The following is a 19,361-nucleotide window of genomic DNA, read 5'->3' as shown; positions in this document are numbered from 1 at the left end:
ACAAGTTTGATCCTGGGTTTCTTGCACACTTCTTACTCTCAGTGAAGAAAAAAAATGAATAGGCTAATGTAACAGAAATTGGAGGAGTGACATACAACAGATACATTTGGTTCGAATATCTGTATAGCAATGGAAAGTCAATGGCAGTTTTAGGTGACAAAAAAGGAAGCATTTGTGCCCTACATCAGTGAATATGGAAAAATGTGAGAGGAAAAGTATATGTGAGAATGATGGGGGAAGAGGGGCAAAGAAAGCGAATTGTTTGCAAGCTGCACGGCATAGGATGAGATACTGGATTGGGAATCTGGGGACCTGGGCTGTATTCCTGGCACTGTGATTTAACTGCTCTGCTTACCTTGGATAAGTCTAATCAACCACTCTGAAAATGTTTTCTCTTCTGTAAAATGGAGATAATGACACTTCCATTCATTAATACAGTGTTTTGAGATTCTTCACTGAGCACTGCTCTAACACAGGTAAATATTATTCTAGATCAGGAATGATAGAGCTGTGACAGATTTCTTCTGATGGTCTCTTCCTGCCCTTGTTCAAGATTTACAAGACTTACAGTGGAACATCAATAGCTGAGATAAGTAAGACCCACAAAATGTTGACTTAATTGTTAAAGGAGCCACAGAAAGCCTCTGCAGCAACCAAATTGTGTTAGAGCAGAATGTTATCTTATTTTAATACTGTTTATTTACAGCACTTACTTTCATTATATATTTAACCTTTTTAAAGTGGCCCTCTAAATTCAGGACTTCCCATTTCAGTACAATTATTGTTAATCCAATATAGCTCTTGTAAATCCTGTCTGTAATCACTGTAATAACCTGTCCCTGTTATTGCAACAGTATGTCCTCATTTATATTCAGTGACTGTGCTTCACTAACAGCTACTTTGCTCTGCTCTGTGTCCCACTGAAAAGACTCTGGCTCCTGTTTGGACTCTTTATACATTCTTGCAGCCAGAGATTCTTTACCAGCCTGACACCAGTGACCTCACATTGGTCACTCAAAAGTGCCAAGTGTCTATTACTTGTGAGGCTAGTCCAAACAAATGAATGGGGTGAGACTTCTGCTTCTCCCTATTGTGTCTGACCTGAACAAGCTGGAAGCTATATATAAAACATCCCTTGGGATTTGGAAAGCAGAAGTAGGCACTGCAAAGAACATTTAGGGGATTGGCTGGTGCTGTCATGTGACCGATGCTAGGCAACATGTGCTATTGGCCTTCTTGGTTGCCGACAGATCAGAAGGAACATCAGTTTGTGTGTGTATGTGCAAATGAGGCTGTGCTTTCTCCACAGCAGTCTGGGGGAGCTTTAGCACTTCTATTGAGGTAAGCAATAATGATGTCTCTTTATTCTAATAAATTAGCTGCCGGGAATGGATGCAGCAGGATTTTCTGCTGCACAAGCATAGAGTAAAATAGAAAAAGGGCTCCAATCTTAAATTCTGTATTTTGATTTCTTTTGATGTTTTTTAAATTCTAAATTAAATGTGATCCAAGGTGATAAATACTCAAATATGCCTAGCAATTTTCTTTGGCAATTCAAAATCATTGTATTCTATTTTAAATGTTTTACATCTTGAGAATATTAAATTATATATTAGCAAGCAGTTGCACAGACAGGCATGCATTGGAAATAGTGCATAGATAAATTTCTATCTTTATGAAGGGGTGGAGAGGGAGAGGAAGGTTGATATTAATACCTATTTTTGCATGAAAAGCATCAGGTCATTTTTACAAAGCAGACTGTTTAAAACAAAACCTGTAAAATGCCTGCCAAGACCAGTCATTGATACGTGTTCCGAGATGCATGTTGGCAATATTAAAGCAAAGGCGCAAGACTGATGCTCAATATCCTAATGGATTTGGAATCTATGGCTTGTATATTGTATTTAAAGTAGAACAGTGAATGAAAGACAGCAGCCTGTTTAAACAGGTCTTGAACTGTAGCCAATTAAAAAAGCCCATTGTAGTCCTGTGGTAGGCATACATCTTAGCCAACTGCTTCACAAGAAATAGATTTTATGTATTTCCTCCAAAACTATGGGGTGGACTGAATAATTGTCTATGGAAAATATTTTAATAATACACTGAAAGTGAAGTTTATACCAAAGATAATTAAAGCCATTGTTGAAAAGAATTAAAGCTGCTAAGGATTAAACTGCCTGCACCACAAAAAATGAAAAGGAACTGGACTGTACTATGAATAAATGGCTCTGCAGCAAAACTACAGAATCTATAATCAAACTGAGAAAATCCTCCTTCTGTAAGTGCAGAGAGCATTCATGCATTCAGGCTACATGGATGTAGTAGCTTGTCCAGAGAAGCTGCTGTGAAAGAGAAGTTAATGTCAAAACTAAGCAGGATCAGTCTTTTAAAATCCCATAGCTCTCCCAGGAAGTAAATCAGGAGTGAGAATGTGCTTTTGTTGAATAATACTGTCATCTTGCAGCTGCTGCTAATTTTTTTTAATTCAAAAGACCAGATTAAGCAGGAAAGTTCAAAAGAACAAAAAAAAAAACCCTTCACAAAAAATCCAAACCCACTAATATATAACATGCCTCTGCAGTGTTAATTCTGGGAACCAAATGCTATTGCACAAAACTAAAAAAGCTCTGACTATTTTCCATATGCAGAACCATTTAACCAGGAGCAGTTAAATTTCACGACTTTACCTATATAAGAAAAAGCAATACTTCTGCTAACTGGATCTAAAAGTAGTCTATTTGCTCAACTTTAACACAGAACGGTCAGAATTAAAACTCGGCATGCAAACATTGAGAATGTTTTCTACTATGCTGTACTCCCCTAGTGAACTATTCTGATCTGCTTTGTTTGTAAAGCTATTGACTAGTATAGCTTCCTATCATAAAGTTATTTTTGATACCATACTTAGCTTATCACCAGTATAAATTTAATGCTGGCTGTTCTAATTTTCAGGGATTTTGTACCATACTTGCAGTTTTTGAGTGCTAACAATTCCTTAGAAATCCATTTGCTATTTTTCAAGGTTGAAAAACTGGGAAAATACCTATAGTCCAGTTAAAAAGGATGGAATCTGTAAACTGATGTTATCTGTATTTGTTCCAGATATGAAATAGGTTGAACTTTTACTCTTCTCAGAGGTGTGATTTTTTTTTAAAAAAAGATAGAACAGGAGATATAAACAATGATAATTGCTTGATGCAAAATACCAATATGTCTTGAGCATATTAATAATGTAAAAATAAAGATCTTATGTTATCTAATATACAAATAAAAATTGACATGCAAATATTATACAAAAATAGCAGAGAAATACTTACACTAAAGATGTATTTGTTTACAGACATTTTTGACACTCAGTGCTTTACAAAGTTTGAAAACACTAGGGAGGCAGTAATACTAAATGGCTCTGGTGTAGCATCTGCCCTGCTACCTTCCCCTGGAGGCTTTGTACTGAGAGGCAGTACAGGGTGTATTAGGCCTAGAGGCCCCCTGCAGGAGACCTTGTGATCCTACCACACCCTTTCCCAGAAAGGAGCAGTAGAGAAGTCCTCTAGGCTGCCTAGAGTGGCTGCTGGGGAAGCAGCCAATGAGAGAGTTTCATTGAGCAACCAGTTTGGGCCAGGGAGGGCCATATAAACGATGCTGCAGAGGTAGAGCCAAGCAGTTGCTGCCTGGAGCTGGAGGAGTGAGACCTGTGCTCCTGGCTGGTTGACTGATTGAAGAAGCAGCACGACCATGGACAGATCAGTTGCTGGCAGGGACCGAGGGAGCTCCTGGCTGGCTGCTAAGACTGAGCCCAGGAAGGGCTGCAGGAAGACAGTGTCTCCAGTAAGGAAGCCCTGGGGGTACGGCCCCATACTGGGGCTGGGAGTATTTAAAGACCGAGCCCAGGGAGGGGTACAGAGATACCAACAGAGGGGTCCTGGAACAGGCCTCTGGTGGACTGTATACCCCAAAAGGGGTCTGTTCTGTTTCACATACAGACTGCATGTGTGTGACTTGGCCAGAGGGCTGAGTCACTGAAAATCCACCTGAGAAATCACCAACAGGGGTCACCACAAATAGAGACTGCAGGCACACACACTCGACTAGGGGGTGCTTGCAAGAGGGGAGTGCCACCCTGTTACAGAGGCAGCTTTAAACTGAAGCATCAGCAGCGGATGGTGCCTGGCAAATGTGTTGGATCAGTTTGCATCTGTGATGCCCTTGCCATGCCCCCCCCCTCCATAGTTGCCCAAATTTGAGATTTTTTTGGTGATGAGGGTCCCCTAAAAGAAGAGAAGTTGTTAAATGTACACACTGCAACCTCACCTCCATGTGTACATTCTGCTGGGGCTCTAGGTTACCCCAAGCCAGCATAAGGGTGGAATCTAGCCCAGTGCAGATAAACAAATTCTCCTCTCAGGACTTGCTTATAGTATAGTTTTTGGTGCTGCTGTAATTTGAGCTAATCAGTTGCCAGATAACTCAAGTTAACCACACGTGACTAAATTCTAGCATAGATTCTCAAAAATGTTTGTTCCTGATAATGGTTCATGGGTTTGTGTACACTACAGGTCTTTAAATTGATTGTTCCAAGACACAAATTGTTTGGAGTGTCCAGATTAGCATCTACAAGTGTGTTAGTTTACTAGCGTGAACTGGCAATCAATTATCTTGAGTTTAAAATCTCTAGAGTAGACATACCTCCTCAGAGTTAAGCCAGGTTGAAGAACAGTTGAGCCAAAAATGTGTGTCCTGGAACAAACATCTGTGAGTTGGCTACAGAAGAGTTTACAATCTTATTAGTTAACTTGAGTTAATTGTGATCAGTTAGTTCAAGGTACAAGACCAAAAACTCTAGTATAGATATATGCTGAACTGTTCCAGTGCAACCCCAGTGAAGTTAATGTATTTGCATTAGTGTAGCTCTGAAAAGAATTTGTCCCAAAGCGTATAATGGCCACGGTGGGTAGGTAGACTAGGAAAATTAACATTAACTTTCTGACTCAAACCAACAAAAGAAAAGAGGTGCGTAGTTAAGGCTCCCATTTTACCCAGAACTAAAATTGGCATCTACTCTAGGTGGCTATTTCAGATACTTCTGTACAGGACCAGATTCTACTCTTTGATCCAGTTTTCACCATGCTGTAAAGAAAATGGCTGGTGCCCTTAAACACACGTGCCATGGCTGATTTCCTAGAGCTTATCTGGTGATAAGCACGAAGTTTGAGACTGAAATGTGATCAGTAGTTTGTAGTGCTGTCAACCCAACTCATACAATAAAGGGATAAATCCTACTATGGCTGGAGGCGGGGGGACACTGCCAGGCTTGCCCCCACTGTCAGCCAGGGCAAGATTCATCATAATAGGTTGAGGCAGTGGACTGTGGGAGCACTTAGACTGTGCTCTTACTGAAAAAGGCAGCTGTTTCTGCTGTTGCTGGATTGTGCTTGCTGCTGACCACAGCATAGGTGCAAGCTAGCTGAAGCGCTAGTCATGACTGTTTAACATGTTAATAGCACTCCCTTAGAGATGTGGTGTTTGAGCCGGTGCAATTATTGGCCCTCTTTCATACTGCCCTCTCGAGCACCATGGAGAGATACTTGCTTTCTGGTTTTGTGGAGGAAGAGATTCCCTGTGCTCTTTGTTCCTTGTGCACCAGACAGCAGGATTTTATCCACGCAGTGCTGCAATGCCTCAGAGAAGTTTTGCCAGCTAAAGTTGCTGTGGGAACCTCTCTTCAGATGTATGATCTGAAGGAAGAGACAGATAACATGATGCCACAAGTGGGGAATGCAGCAGGATGTTATGATACAGAAGCACAGAGTTTGCTGTTAGCAGCTGTGACCATTGGGGGCTCCTGTTTCTAAGGAGAACTCATATCGCTTATTCAGTAGCTTCTTTTACCATTTGGTTTAGTCTTTAGTTTACATTGTTTCATCATGACCTTCCATTCGTACAGTGGGGAGTCTGCAAATGAAATCCTTGTCCTGCTGTTCAGGATCGGGTTTGTATTGGCTTAGTCATGTTAGTGAGGTGCTTGTAGAGAGACAGGGAACAGAGCCGTATTTAAATACTCTCCATGAATGTAAAGGCAGAAACACATGCTACCATCAAGAAACACTGGCTGAGCACATTAGGGAAGCCGACATGTGATTGGTTTTGCCCACCCCACTAGCAGATGTCACAACACTCTCCAGTAGTTCCTACAAGTGATTGAAGTAACTAGCCAATTTAAAGTGAAAACTAGGCACACATTGGTAGCGTGAGATTTTTCAGAATCTTTTTTCCATGTAGAGAGGCAGCATGGTCAATGGGAGCTGTGGAGCCAGCACTGGGGGCAGGGGCAGCATGCAGAACTTCCCTGATCGTCCCTGCGCCTAGTAGCCACAGGGACATGGCAGCCGTTTCCGGGGAGCTATGATGGTCTAAACATGGAAGGTTGCATAATAAGGGTGGTCTGTTGTATAGGCTTCACTGCGCTGTATGTATACACATATACAGATGTTTAAATTTACTACAATTTTAAAATATCCAGTTAGTTTGTGGGCCCTCCATAATCAAATAATTCATTATATAGCTATTTCTTCTTAAATGCTTTGGGCCAGATCTTCAGCTGCTGTAAATTGGGGTGGAGCCACCCAAATTGGAAGAGCTGTATCATTTGACACCAACTGTGGATATGGCCCATGGTTTTTAGTGGCCTTTTTGCTTTAAAATTTTGGAAAGTCACCAAGAATATAGGGAGGGATTTTGCTCAGCCTATAAAATTCAGATTCAAAGACATCAAAGGTGTGATCAGTGTGTGCTGAATTAAACTGTTAAAACAAAGGTCTGTACTGTCTTCCTCAAGTGTGTAGGTCAAGATTAGTGAGCTATAGAATGTACATAGTAAAACCCGTCATTACCAAAACAAAAAAAATCTCCCTGACTTTCCCAGGTGAGGATTCTAAGAGGTAGTACTAATGTACGTATAAGTGGAGTTGTGAGCTTTTGGGATCTGTTTTTAAAGCTAGTAAGGCTCTATGTCCTGATTCCAATCTCTGTCACACCTGACACTGAAACCAGTGGGGAGCTACTCCAGATTTACACCTTTGTGTGTTGATTTCATTCAAATATTTTCTTCCTTTAGCCTTAGTTGGTGGGGCAGTGTAGCGAGGCGGTGTGGCTCCCTGCCGCCACGGAGAGGGTCGAACCCCTCCAGACACCAGAGTGGGCGGAGCCAGGAAGCTCTGAGCCCGCCCCTCAGAGGGACAGGTGGTGACCCGGAAGTAGAAAGGCGCGACCCGGAAGTAGAAAGGCGGGCCCTCAGAGCTTACTAGAGGACCAGCCGCCGGGGAGGCCAGACGTAGCTAGCCTAGCCTGCCACTGGGGAAACCCCGCGGTCCCAGGTCCACGCCAAGACTGGCCGGACCTGCCCTGCGCCAGCTATCCAGGGGAGTTACCGGACCTGCCCTGCGCCAGCTATCCAGGGGAGTTACCAGGCCGGCCGCTTTTCCATTGCCCCGAGGAACCCATGGTGCTGGACCCCCCGGAGAACACTGCCGGGACCCAGGTACCAGAAGGAGGGGAGTTAGGAAGCAGCCCGGGGGCAGCCGAACCTAGTCTGGTTGTAGCTCTGCCAGAACCCATGTCACTGAGTTGCGGTCAGGATCCCCACTGACCCAGTGGGTGGCAGTCTCCCCCTCTTCCTCGTCCTTAGAGGCCTGGGCTAATTCACACATGCTGTGTTGCTCAGCCCCGGCCTGAGGGCCTGAGCTACTGACTGTTTGTTCCCCCGTCCTGACCCAGGGCCTGGCCTGCTAACGTTGGGCTATTTGCTCAGCCCCTGCCTGAGGGCCTGAGCTACTGACTGTTTGGTGCCCCACCCTGACTCAGGGCCCGGACCTACGGTGCTCAGTCCAGTTACTGCAAGGGCTGCTGAGGGAGACTCCAGTGGCTGGACAAATTCCCCAAAGTTAACTGTGTGTACCGAGCTGGTGTGGCTCCCTGCCACCCCGGAGAGGGTTGAGCCCTGGCTTAGCCCCTGTACAGGCAGTTAGCTCAATGTATGTTCTGGTAAGCAGCCGCTGCACGAGATTGAAGATATCGAGATTGTTAGTTATCCCCATGACACTTCTGGACTTTATATCATGTGAGCTATAGAAACTGTTAATACCCATGCTCACATTGCTATGTGGGACAAACTCCCTTCAAATAATACAGTATTCTGCAGCAGTGGTCAAACATGGTAGGAACGCAGTCATATTTTGTTTATAAGGGCAGATTCAAGGTATCTCCTATGTTATTTCCCTCTAGATTCATCTCAGTATTTGAACTGAGTCTGTGCCTCATCAGAGTAATTAATCTTACTGAGCCATCAAGAAAACACACAATTCCAGATGGCTTTTCACAAATTCTTCAGCATCCTTGCTCCTCGTCCATTCCTCTCTTTGTTCTCCACTGCAGGCTACGCCACGTCTATTCCCACTGATGCAGTTGCACACATTCATCTAGTGTCCTGTAGTAATGTTCATTTTGAAATGTTAACCTCCACTATGTAAAGTAGTGGAAGTGGTGTAGAATAGTAGGTTTCTTTTGTTATCCCCAGCCACCAGTGGATTTCTTCACTTAGTGGAGGAACCTCACTGTGGTTCCCTTAACTGTTGCATAGAACAAGCTCTGATATGGATTTCCTTCATTTCTACTACCCTTTTGTGCCAACCCTGCTTTTGACATTGTACACACACTGAATGTTGTCCAAATGTACCCTTTCCTGCAGTTTTCCTTTATTGCTGTCTTAAATAACAAACATATCTCAGCCTGAGCTTCCGTCTGAGCTTGGCTATTCCTAGGGTTTCTCCCTGCAGGACCGACTGCACTGTCCCATGAGCATTCCCTCTGCCTTGAGAGACTCTCAACCTGTTTATACTCCCTGATTTTGAGATGAGTCTCACCTGGTCTAATTGCCGGGATGAATCAGCAGATGCATTACCACAATTGACATTTAAATTAAATATTTTGAATTAAAAATAATTCTTTCCTTTATATCAGGATAAACCTTTAACAGAGATGTTCACAGAGAACTCAACAATTAAAAGTTTCTAATGTATGAATTCAAGTAAGACAAGACCATGTTCTTAAATATGATATTCGTTGATTGAATGTGAGGTTCTGTAAAGATGTTAAAGAAAATCTCTTAGAATCACTTTTATACTCTTCCATCTGCCTATTTATCTTTCAAAAAATCAGTGACCTACGGAAACATTGCTGCGTATAGGTCATGGGATTGAAAGCACTTCAGAGGAATAGGAGCCACATGGCACAGTGCCATGTGCATTTAAATTGAATGCCTTGCAGAATGAGATATGGATAAGCATCTTGGCATAACACACCCACTTCTGTAAATTTACAGTTTGCACCAGCCAGCAATGCAAAAAGCAAAAAGAAGCAGAATCTACAGTTGAACAGAGAGCAGACTCAATGGGCTATGAGAATATAGATGCGTTTGAAGGCATCTACACATCCCACTCTAAGGTAAGACAATTTTCTGCCATTGCTGCTTCTGCTTATTACAGACCATCCAGTGTCCAGTGCAGTGGTTCAGTCCTAGTGATTTGTGGTATATGATGAGCTTGTAACTAGGCTAAATACAGACAAAAAAGTCCTGAATTTTCAGAGGTCAGGGGCAGATGCAGACGTTCAGATTCTCTGAAATTTAGGCTCTTACTATATGAAAGTAAAGTGCCTGCTAAAAAAGCCAATATGTTTCTGTAAATATTCCCCAGCTGTGTACATCTCCTTTATTTTTAGATACTTCATCTGCTATTAAGAGGTCCTTTCCCCAGCTGAGATTTTTTTTTTTTTGAGACTATCTCAAAGCCTTGTGATGTGGATCCAATATCTTTGAAACCCATATCTCATTGCAGGATATCTTTCAAACAGGAGAGAACCATACCTCTAAACTGTCTCTTGTTACAGACCCAAATATACCTGATCCCCAAAAAGTTGTGGAGTGATATTTCACTTTTATAATTGTAAATTACTGACACACAGGAAATCATAAGCCCTAGAAGTGTTTATAAATAGATGGCAAAGACAGTAAGTTTCTTGTATTTTTAGCTTTGAGCTACTAACGCTTTGTCCGTCATTTTGGATAATTTCCTGCCCCACGACATTGGATCCCTCATTTGGGTGTTTGCATTAAAGGTATGGTAAGGTGGAGAGTTTTTTCAGTAGTGTCTCAATTTCTTGGTTCTTCTGGGTTTTGTAAAGACAGATAACATTACTGTGGCATAGTTGTTGAGGGTAAGTGTAATTCTTGGCACCCTTTTAAACATTCTTACCATTTGGTTTCAGACTGAGAAATGTGTTAAATTGCCCAGAAGTTATTTAGGGAGCATAAGAACAGACTGCCTGCTGGTTGATGGACATCACAAGCATTCACATGTGAACTAAAACCTGGACAGCTGCTGCTAAAACAGTTCAGGGACCCACCACCTTGACTGATAAAGATGTGATTTTAAAGGAAAGCTGTTTAGAGGGCTAGATTAAGGAATCTCAAATGGTGCAGCTCCAATTTAGAGATGTTCAAAATTGGTAAAACTCCCACAATGTTTTAAAGGTTTGGACGATCTAGTTTCTCTGCAGAAAATAATGAAATCTCTATTTTCTACATTGAAAATATGACAGTTCATATTTCACATCTCCATTTTCAAATTTCAAAGTAATCTTTCAATGAAATGAGCTAATTTTGCTGGAAAATGAGCCAATTTTTCAGTGGAAATTCACAAAATGTAGTCAATTTTTTCAATGAGAGGCCCCTTTTTTGATTCATAATAAAGTAAAAAAAGTCTGATTATGACTGCTGTTTTGCTTTTCTCTGCAAATATTTTGCTCCTCTCTTGCTCCATTGTGTTACAGTGAATCAGATGACATATGTAATGAAAAATGAAAAAAAAAAGCTGCAGATTGAATAATTTATTATCTATTGGAACCATAAAACAAAGAGGGTAATTCACAAGTCAGAACTACACTGAGTTGTTATTAAAACCCTTGATGATGCTTTTGCATATTTGATGCCCTGTACATTTTCCCCATTCCCTTTGGAACTCTAGATCCAAAAAGCTGAGTAATGCCACCTTAGGGTTCTGCCAATCAAATATTTGTAAGTGGATTGCTTTAATTATCAAGTAAGCAATTACTGTCAGAAAGGCCAAACAAAGAACAGACATTTTATTTTAATCTTTTGGAAACTGTAGGCATAAGGCCAATTTGAAATGTAGGCTCCTAATTTGTACCTACAAAATATCTATATGTATGGGCAGACAGGCACTTTACATGCACAAATGGGGACTTTTGCATTGTTACCCGTTTTCATACACATCTACCTATTATGCATGCACAATTACCTGTTACCTATTATAGGCATAGCTTGAGCATGTGTGATTGTCAATTTGGACTATATTCTATATATTGTACAGTTTGTTATCTTAAAGTATTCATTTACTGATGCTGCAAAGCTAGAAAATGCTAGAGTTCTAAGGTTAAATATGATATTCTTATGGAAGTGGAAGCAACTTGTCTCTCAGAAATAGGCGTGCATTCATTAGAAGTAAAGGAAAAAACTATATTTAAGCAGTGTCTGTAATGGTGTTTGCAATACTCTTGGCACATACATTTGTGCTTAGAATCTGAGTGGTTCAGAGGAAGTGGATCCAAAAGAAGAATCTTATTTTCTGCATTTTCTGAAAACTTGGTGTTTGAAGGGAGGCGGGGGGGGGGGGGGGCGGGGGCGAGGCAGGGCAGGGCAGGGGGAATTGGTCAGACAGTGTGCTACAAACCATGTAATTTCTCCTGGCACAGTAAATACTCACTAAAAAATACAATGACATTTGCCCTATGTGACATAATTCAGAACATCTTCTCCATAATGCTTCCTACTTAATCTGAAGTAGCCAAACTGTCTTTTAGCCCTTTTGCTCCCTTATCCCCAGTGAGGAGCTTTTGTAGTATGTTTCCTAGAGCTGCTTGAAGCCAAAAGATGAGATGGCAACTAGCAATACAAGTTTTCCCCACTGCTACACAAGAACATGTTAGAAGAAGAGTCATTAATTCTTCATGAGGCAAATCATGAAATAGCTTCAGAAGCTAACCCTCCCAAAGCAGATATTATGGTACAGAAGTAACAACAAAGTCAACGGACAATATGGAATGTTAGCACTTACCATTTAACTACGACTGGTATTAGACATGTTGGTCACAACGTATTATGTTCAAAACGGAACAAACAAAAAGTGGTGCAGATAGAGAGCAGAGTCTTCACAATTAAAAAGAACCCTGTTGTGGCTGAGATTTCTGATGTAAAGGACCTGTGGGTTGCCCTTACTTGGAATTGCTTTGTTACAACTAGCTTTGCTTTTAGTGTGGGTCTCAAAGAGGAATCGGGATTTTCTCTGGAAGAGTACTGCACAGTTGGTTGTTGCCATGTAGAAAGACAACATCTACACAAATAGTATCTGAGATGCTGCAGATCTTTTCTGTCCTAGGAATAATGAAATACAGTAGTGCTTTAGACACCAGTCTATAGTAACTGTAAATGCTGAAGTCAGAAGAGCTCCAGTAATTTACACCTGCTGAGGATCTGGCCCTGAGTTTTTCATGGCAACCACTGTATTGGTATTCCATCTATTTAACAATATACATTTGAGCAAACATGGAACCCATTAATACAGTGTTTGAGAAAAGTCTTATAGGTATAGTTAAATGCATTCAAACGTGCTGGACGGATCCACCACACAAGCAGAGGAGGCCTAGTGACACGATGAAGCCTCATATGAGGGATAGAATTACCGAAGGGATTCATCCAAAAGAGCTATGGAGGAACGAGATGCCTGGTGCATACTGTAGAGTCTGTCCCCTCCATGTTCCTTCCAAGTACACTGCAGAAATAGGTAGGTAGGTTTCCTAGCTTTTATCTTTGGTACTTATATGGCTCTCACTACCACAGTTTCTGAGCACCTCACCATCTTTAATGAGTCATGATCAAGAGGATAAGTTCACAACTCCCTCTTGTGAGGCAGGGAAGTAGTGTTATCTGTGTTTCACAGATGGGTACCAAGACTTGCACAAGGTCATGCAAGAAGTCTGTAGCAGAGCAGAAATCTGAACCCCAGTCTCCCGAGTACCAGGCTAATACCCTAACAATTTGACCATCTTTCCTCTGTTTATCATAAAATCATAGGGACCTCGAGAGGTCCTCTACTCCAGTCGCCTGCACTCATGGTAGGACTAAGTATTATCTAGACCATCCCTGACAGGTATTTGTCTAACTTGCTCTTAAAAATCTGCAATGATGGGGACTTCCTAGGCAATTTATTCCAGTATTTAACAATCCTGACAGGAAGTTTTTCCTAATGTCCAACATAAATTGCCCTTGCTGCAATTTAAAACCATTGCTTCTTGTCCTATCCTCAGAGGCTAAGGAGAACAATTTTTCTCCTTCCTCCTTGTAGCAACGTTTTATGTACTTGAAAACTGTTATCATGTCCCCTCTCAGTCTTCTCTTTTTCCAGACTCAACAAAGCCATTTTTTTCAATCTTCCCTCATAGGTCATATTTTCTAGACCTTTAATCATGTTTGTTGCTCTTCTCTGGACTTTCTCCAATTTGTCCACCTCTGCCTGAAAGTAGCACCCAGAACTGGACACAGTTGAGGCCTAATCAGCACGGAGTGGAAGAATTACTTCTTGTGCCTTACTTGCAGCACTCTGACTAACACATCCCAGAATGATTTTTGTTATTTTGCAACAATGTTACACTATTGACCTATATTTAGCTTGTGATCCACTATGACCCCCAGATTTCTTTCTGCAGTACTCCTTCCTAGGCGGTCATTTCCCATTTTGTATGTGTGCAACTGATCGTTCCTTCCTAAATGGAGTACTTTGCAGTTGTCCTTAACATTATGGAGTTATCCCATTAAGAACCTGGTTTTCTTTATGTAGGAACTTAAAAGTCCAGAACAATACTGTAGCTGAGAACATCCACAGTTATATTAGACAAGATCATTTTTTATTTCATCTGAGGATTTAAACCCTCATATTTTAAGCTATAAGCTAAGCACTAACAGGAATTAGGAAGGAACTTCCCATTTGGAGCTAGAATTCCTTAATTGCTAAAACGTATATGAACATTAACTTTAAAGATGGCATTAGTCAGTAGGGGTTCTTTTTTATTTTTATTTGTTTTAAGGAAGAAATTCTCTTTTTTGCAGTACTCTGTATGAGCGTGTCTAATGTGCTTCTGTAATAACAATACTATTTTAAAACATATTCCTATATGAATTCAGAAAATAGTGTATTCAGACCTTAGTTTGTATCAGAATAAGAATGATAGTACCAGTCTTGAATATTGAATTAATACCATTATGGTAATGAGTTGATCTACTGCAGAATGTACTAGGCATACAATAGTTTGATTCAATTAGATTAAGGATCAATCCATTCAAGTTTCATCCATGAATTTCTGGATCACATATAAATCAAATAGGATGGTCACATTTTGTTCCAAGTAGTTGCCATTTGGGAGGAGGAAATGGAAATAGATGTGCTGCAAGTGGGATAGGGTAGTAGTTCAGCAGTGATTGCTAGTTTCAGAGAAAGTTCATCTCATTACAAAGGAAAGGTCAGAATGAATTTTTCAACTCCGCTAATCTGTCCGCACAGGTGAGCTGTAGCTGAAACAGAATGACCATGTCCTATTCCTTTCCCTATAGATGAAGAGCCTCTTAAAGGGATTCTGTCAGTGTAAAAATCACATGTTGTAAGCAACTGTATTTACTAATTACATCTTAGATTGCTAAAAATGAATTTTAAAAAACCATCACATTTGTCACTATTTCTGCTTTCTTAACTATTTGTTTTTATTCTGTTAATATTCTTTTCCCCTTTCTTTTATACACACTGAAAAGGATGCTGACAGCTTAGATTTGGCTGCAAATATAAATTGTGTAAAAACAAGCTTTTATAAAACCTAAGGCCAATCAAAATATTTCCCCATTTTAAAAAAAAACAAGTAAACACTTTCATTCAGTGCTCAAAAACCAAACAATGCACTGCTAAAAACCCCAAAGGGAGACTAACTATAAACTAAAGTGCAGCAAGTGTCATTGATTTTCATTGTCGAAGCTGAGAGAAATACAAGAGGTATAATATTTAAAATGTTATCTTTGGTTAATCACAGAAGTATGTTATGCTCAGTTTGGACAATGAAAATCAGCATCATCTGATGCACTTTAGTTTACTTAGTCTCACTTTGTGGGTTTTAGTGCTATAGTGAAGTCGTTGAACACTGAGTAAAAGTGTTTGCTTATTTTAAAGAAAACTGGAGACAGATTTTGATTGGCCTTAGGTTTTATAAAAGCTTGTTTTAATGCAGTTTTGTTTAGGGGCCAAGTTTAAGCTCCCAGCATCCCTTCAAATGCATATAAAAGAAAAGGGAATAGAATAAATTAAATACAAATTTATCAGAAAAAGCAACATAGTATTTCCATCTACAGATATTAAAAAAATCTTGCGCCAAGCCCCACAAAAACATGAGAGGAAAAAGATTTTGGATTCTTTTTATTGCCTTCTGCTTTCTTAGCTCCTGTGTCACACTTGGGTCATATTTGCAAGTTTTTCTTCACAACCGTGAGGACTAGAACCGTACTTCTGTTCTGAATTCAATCTATAAACAATTCTGGCTATATAGAGAGTCAGTCTGTCCCACTTGCACTTCAGGTCAGTCATAAGAGTGGGGAAAAAAGGGCTTGTCTAAAGGGTGGTGCAATATGGGGATATGAATTACAGAAAGATTTAGTGTGTTGCGGTCTAACTGTCTGGTGTAGATCTCACTGGAGCAAACCAAAAGTTTGCTTATTTGAAACGGGACTACATTAACATGAACTAGGTACCTTTTAGTTTGCGCCAGCATCTACATGGGGCAGTTACAGCAAACACATTAGAGAACTCTACGATTCACATTCCTGTAATCTGGACTGCGATGTCATATAGACAAGCCTAAAATTCATGTTGCATTTATAATACAAAATTACGGAGAATACAAAAACAAATTTTCAAAAGCCTCCTTAGATCTGTGTGAGAGTTTATTTTGTTGGAATGTTTCACCATATGTTGTACATTAATAATAAACATGCGCTTCGTGGCTAGTGGTTTTGACCATCCTATTGAACAGTGTGATTGCCTTTTTCATGGTAATACTTGATTCCAACTCAACTCCTTCCTCTGCTATCAGAGGAAACTTCTCTTTTTCTCTGTCCTTTTCTGACTAAATGCTTCCGCTAAAGCTCTACCCAATCTTCCTTGCCTGAATTCTCCCCCTCGCCCCCCCATGCATGCAAACATGAGTATTATACTAATTTGTTTCATTAAGGGGATAGTCTTTCCATTTCTGGACTTTCCCATATTACGCCTCTGCTGAGATTCTTGGGGTGCATACATTTCCTTCTAGTTTCCTTCTAGTGATGTGTTTACCTATTGACAGATTCATTTAATGATTTTCTCTATGTCCCTTATCTGAGTTTGTTCATATTTCCATTGCTTTTGTTCCTTATCCCATACATTCCACCATCTCCCTCATCATGCTTCTCTTAGGAGTGGCAAATTTCTGATCTGTTTCCTTGATTATCTCAGAATTCTATTGCTGATATTTTGTGCTGGTCCTAGATCTTCCTCTGTGGGTTGGACTAGAGGAATATCCTTTCATGTGATTCATTTTGCCTTGTAGTGTGGCTGAAATACAGTGACCCCAGTTCAGTTAACTAGCAGTCCCACTCCAGAATGAGTGACAGAGAAGTGTGGTCTGAGCATGAAATTAGGAGTTAGGAACTTCTGTCTTCTAATCCCAGATCCGTCACTGACTTTGTGGCCTGAGACAATTTGTCAGCCTCAGTTTCCCCATTAGTAAAATAGAGAACACTCATTTGCCTTTTTGGTAGGGGAAAGGGGTGGAAATGGATGTGGGGGATTGTATGCATATATTTGTGAAAACACTGTGGAGATAAAAAGTGGTAAATATTGGTATTATGTGGTTGCAGTCCAGTGAACTATATAATGCACTGCTGAGTTTGATTACACATCGTAGTGAGCTCTCAATGATGTACACTTTTAATGTCTTAACTCCACGGTTGATGTCCTCTTTTGGTTATAACAAGGCCCTAATTCTTGATTTCTTCTGCTTGGTTCTTATAATGTACAGGCTATTCTAAGATGTCATATTGTATTTGTTTTGAGTGATGTTCAGATCTGGCTCTGCCCTTCTTCTGAATGCCCTGAGTAGAGTAGCATCCTTTCGATTCCATTTCTGGGTCTCAGCTACTGAGCTTAATCAAATTTTGTAGGTCAGGTGTATTGTATACATTTCAGGTGGTTCAGCTGCTCTGCATTTTGTTGCTGAGTCTTCTTTTTTTCTTTGCATCTCAATTTCCAGAGGAGAGTTTTGTTTTTGGATTGTTTTGTTGATCATGGAAAGGGGTAGGTGGTGTTCAGCATGAGCCGTCTAAAGTCTCTGAACTGTTCCTTCTCAAATCTTTGTTTAGAAACAGAAAATAACATATTTCTCAATTCACTAGGATTTTCCTTTCCTCAGTGATATCTCATCTTTAGATTTTCATCATATTCCCCCATCAGACACATTTGTCATTCGTGTCTTGCTGTCATGTTCTCCTCGCCAGAGCTTGACATCTACTTTTTCAGGCTGACAAAATTCTTCCGTCCTCTTATTGCATTTTTCTAGGTTAATTTTAGCTGTCTGCTTACTGGTGATCAGCATGGCTTTATCCAGCTTTGTGTTAAGCTGGATCTTACATCTGCCTGTCCTGTGATCACTTCATCTCTTGAACTGGTTGTGCCCTGTAAAGAACTGGAAATCCACTGCCTCTCTGTTACAAGAAAGACAAGAAAATTTTGCACTCCACAAGTTAGCTTTTTTTTCTTATCTACTTATAGATCAAAGGAATACAGATGATCTCTCTTACCTTTTGACTATAAGCAATTTCTATCAGCTTCTCTCTTCTGTTGTGCTTAATTCCTATTCTAAAGGAGTCTGTGGTATTGCTCTCCATTTTCTTGCACATTTAGCTATGTAATCATATATGATGATATTACAGTGAATTATTCATGCTCTTCACACATACTCATATGGGTGACATCCCAATGCGACAGTAACCTTAATGGCTATTTTTTTTCTCCTAGGAATCTTTTGAAGCCCTGAGGAGCTTCAATTTTCTCCCCAATTTAACTCCATTCCTTTTAAGGCCCATCATCCAAAACACCTCACTTCCACACTTGTAGAAGTGAAGGGGACTCCTTTCACAGCCTACTAATTCAGCAGATGGAGATGAAACTATTGAATAATTCAAGTCACTCTCTTCTTGCAAGAGGCCGACAACTCATAGGGCCAAATTTACTTCTGGATAAGTGCACAACTCCATTTAAAATACTGTAGCCTCGAAAACAAGAGACCAGGAACAGAGAGTAAACGAAAGTGCTCCCGCCCCCATTCACATATAGCAGTGCTACACACATGGCAGTGAAGAGCGCTACCACAAGGTCACTGGGTTGTCCACAGCCTTAGTGATTTTCACTTGCTCATGTTCTCTTCATATTTGTGATTGTTTGGCTCATGGCGTCTTTCTTGCAAAAACAGAGGGTTCAGTCTCAGGCTGTTAGAAGGGGAACATAAAGCATTGGTTTTGGTTTATAGCCAGCAGCTGTTATAAAGTGTCCCCTCTGTTTTTCTTCCTGCCTAAGGCAGTCATGGGGGAAACAAAGTATTTCTATAATGTTTTAAAAAGAGCTAGATGGTGGCTGGCTTACGCACACAGGAAGGCATAAAGAGCCTTCACCTCCCCTTCCCTACCATAGAAGAGCTGGCCACATTTTCAGATGGGGTTTTTTCACAAGTACAGGAACATATAATCATAGGACTGGAAGGGACCTTGAGAGATCATCTAGTCCAGTCCCCCTGCACTCATGGCAAGGACAAAGTATTATCTAGACCATCCCTGACAGGTGTTTGTCTAATCTGCTCTTAAAAATCTCCAGTGGTGGAGATTCCACAACCTCCCTGGGCAATTTATTCCAATGCTTAACCACCCTGACAGTTAGGAAGTTTTTCCTACCCTTGCTGCAATTTAAACCCATTGCTTCTTGACCTATCCTCAGAAGTTAAAAACAACAATTTTTCTTCCTCCTCCTTTTATGTACTTGAAAACTGTTATCATGTCCCCTCTCAGTCTTCTCTTTTCCAGACTCAACAAACCCAGTTTTTTCAATCTTTCCTCATAGGTCATGTTTTCTGGACCTTGACTCATGTTTGTTGCCCTTCTCTGGACTCTC

The 19,361-nt window shown here is 40.6% G+C and overlaps 1 protein-coding gene across 4 annotated transcripts in view; it reads left to right on the top strand.

Moving 5' to 3' along the window:
* The first annotated feature begins 1,226 nt into the window (after nt 1-1,226).
* Nucleotides 1,227-19,361, top strand: part of TMEM108 (transmembrane protein 108) — a 234,263-nt gene continuing 216,128 nt past the window's right edge. For all 4 annotated transcript variants that reach the window (XM_074945538.1, XM_074945536.1, XM_074945537.1 and 1 more), the window contains exons 1-2: nt 1,227-1,341; nt 9,377-9,498. The gene's annotated coding sequence lies outside the window, so the exon portion shown is untranslated. The remainder of the gene's footprint in view (nt 1,342-9,376; nt 9,499-19,361) is intronic.

The sequence above is a fragment of the Natator depressus genome, chromosome 2, assembly GCF_965152275.1.
Source record: "Natator depressus isolate rNatDep1 chromosome 2, rNatDep2.hap1, whole genome shotgun sequence".
In the NCBI taxonomy this organism is placed as follows: Eukaryota; Metazoa; Chordata; order Testudines; family Cheloniidae; genus Natator; species Natator depressus.
Note: the sequence above shows the minus strand (reverse complement) of the source record. Positions and strands in the feature narration are given on the sequence as shown.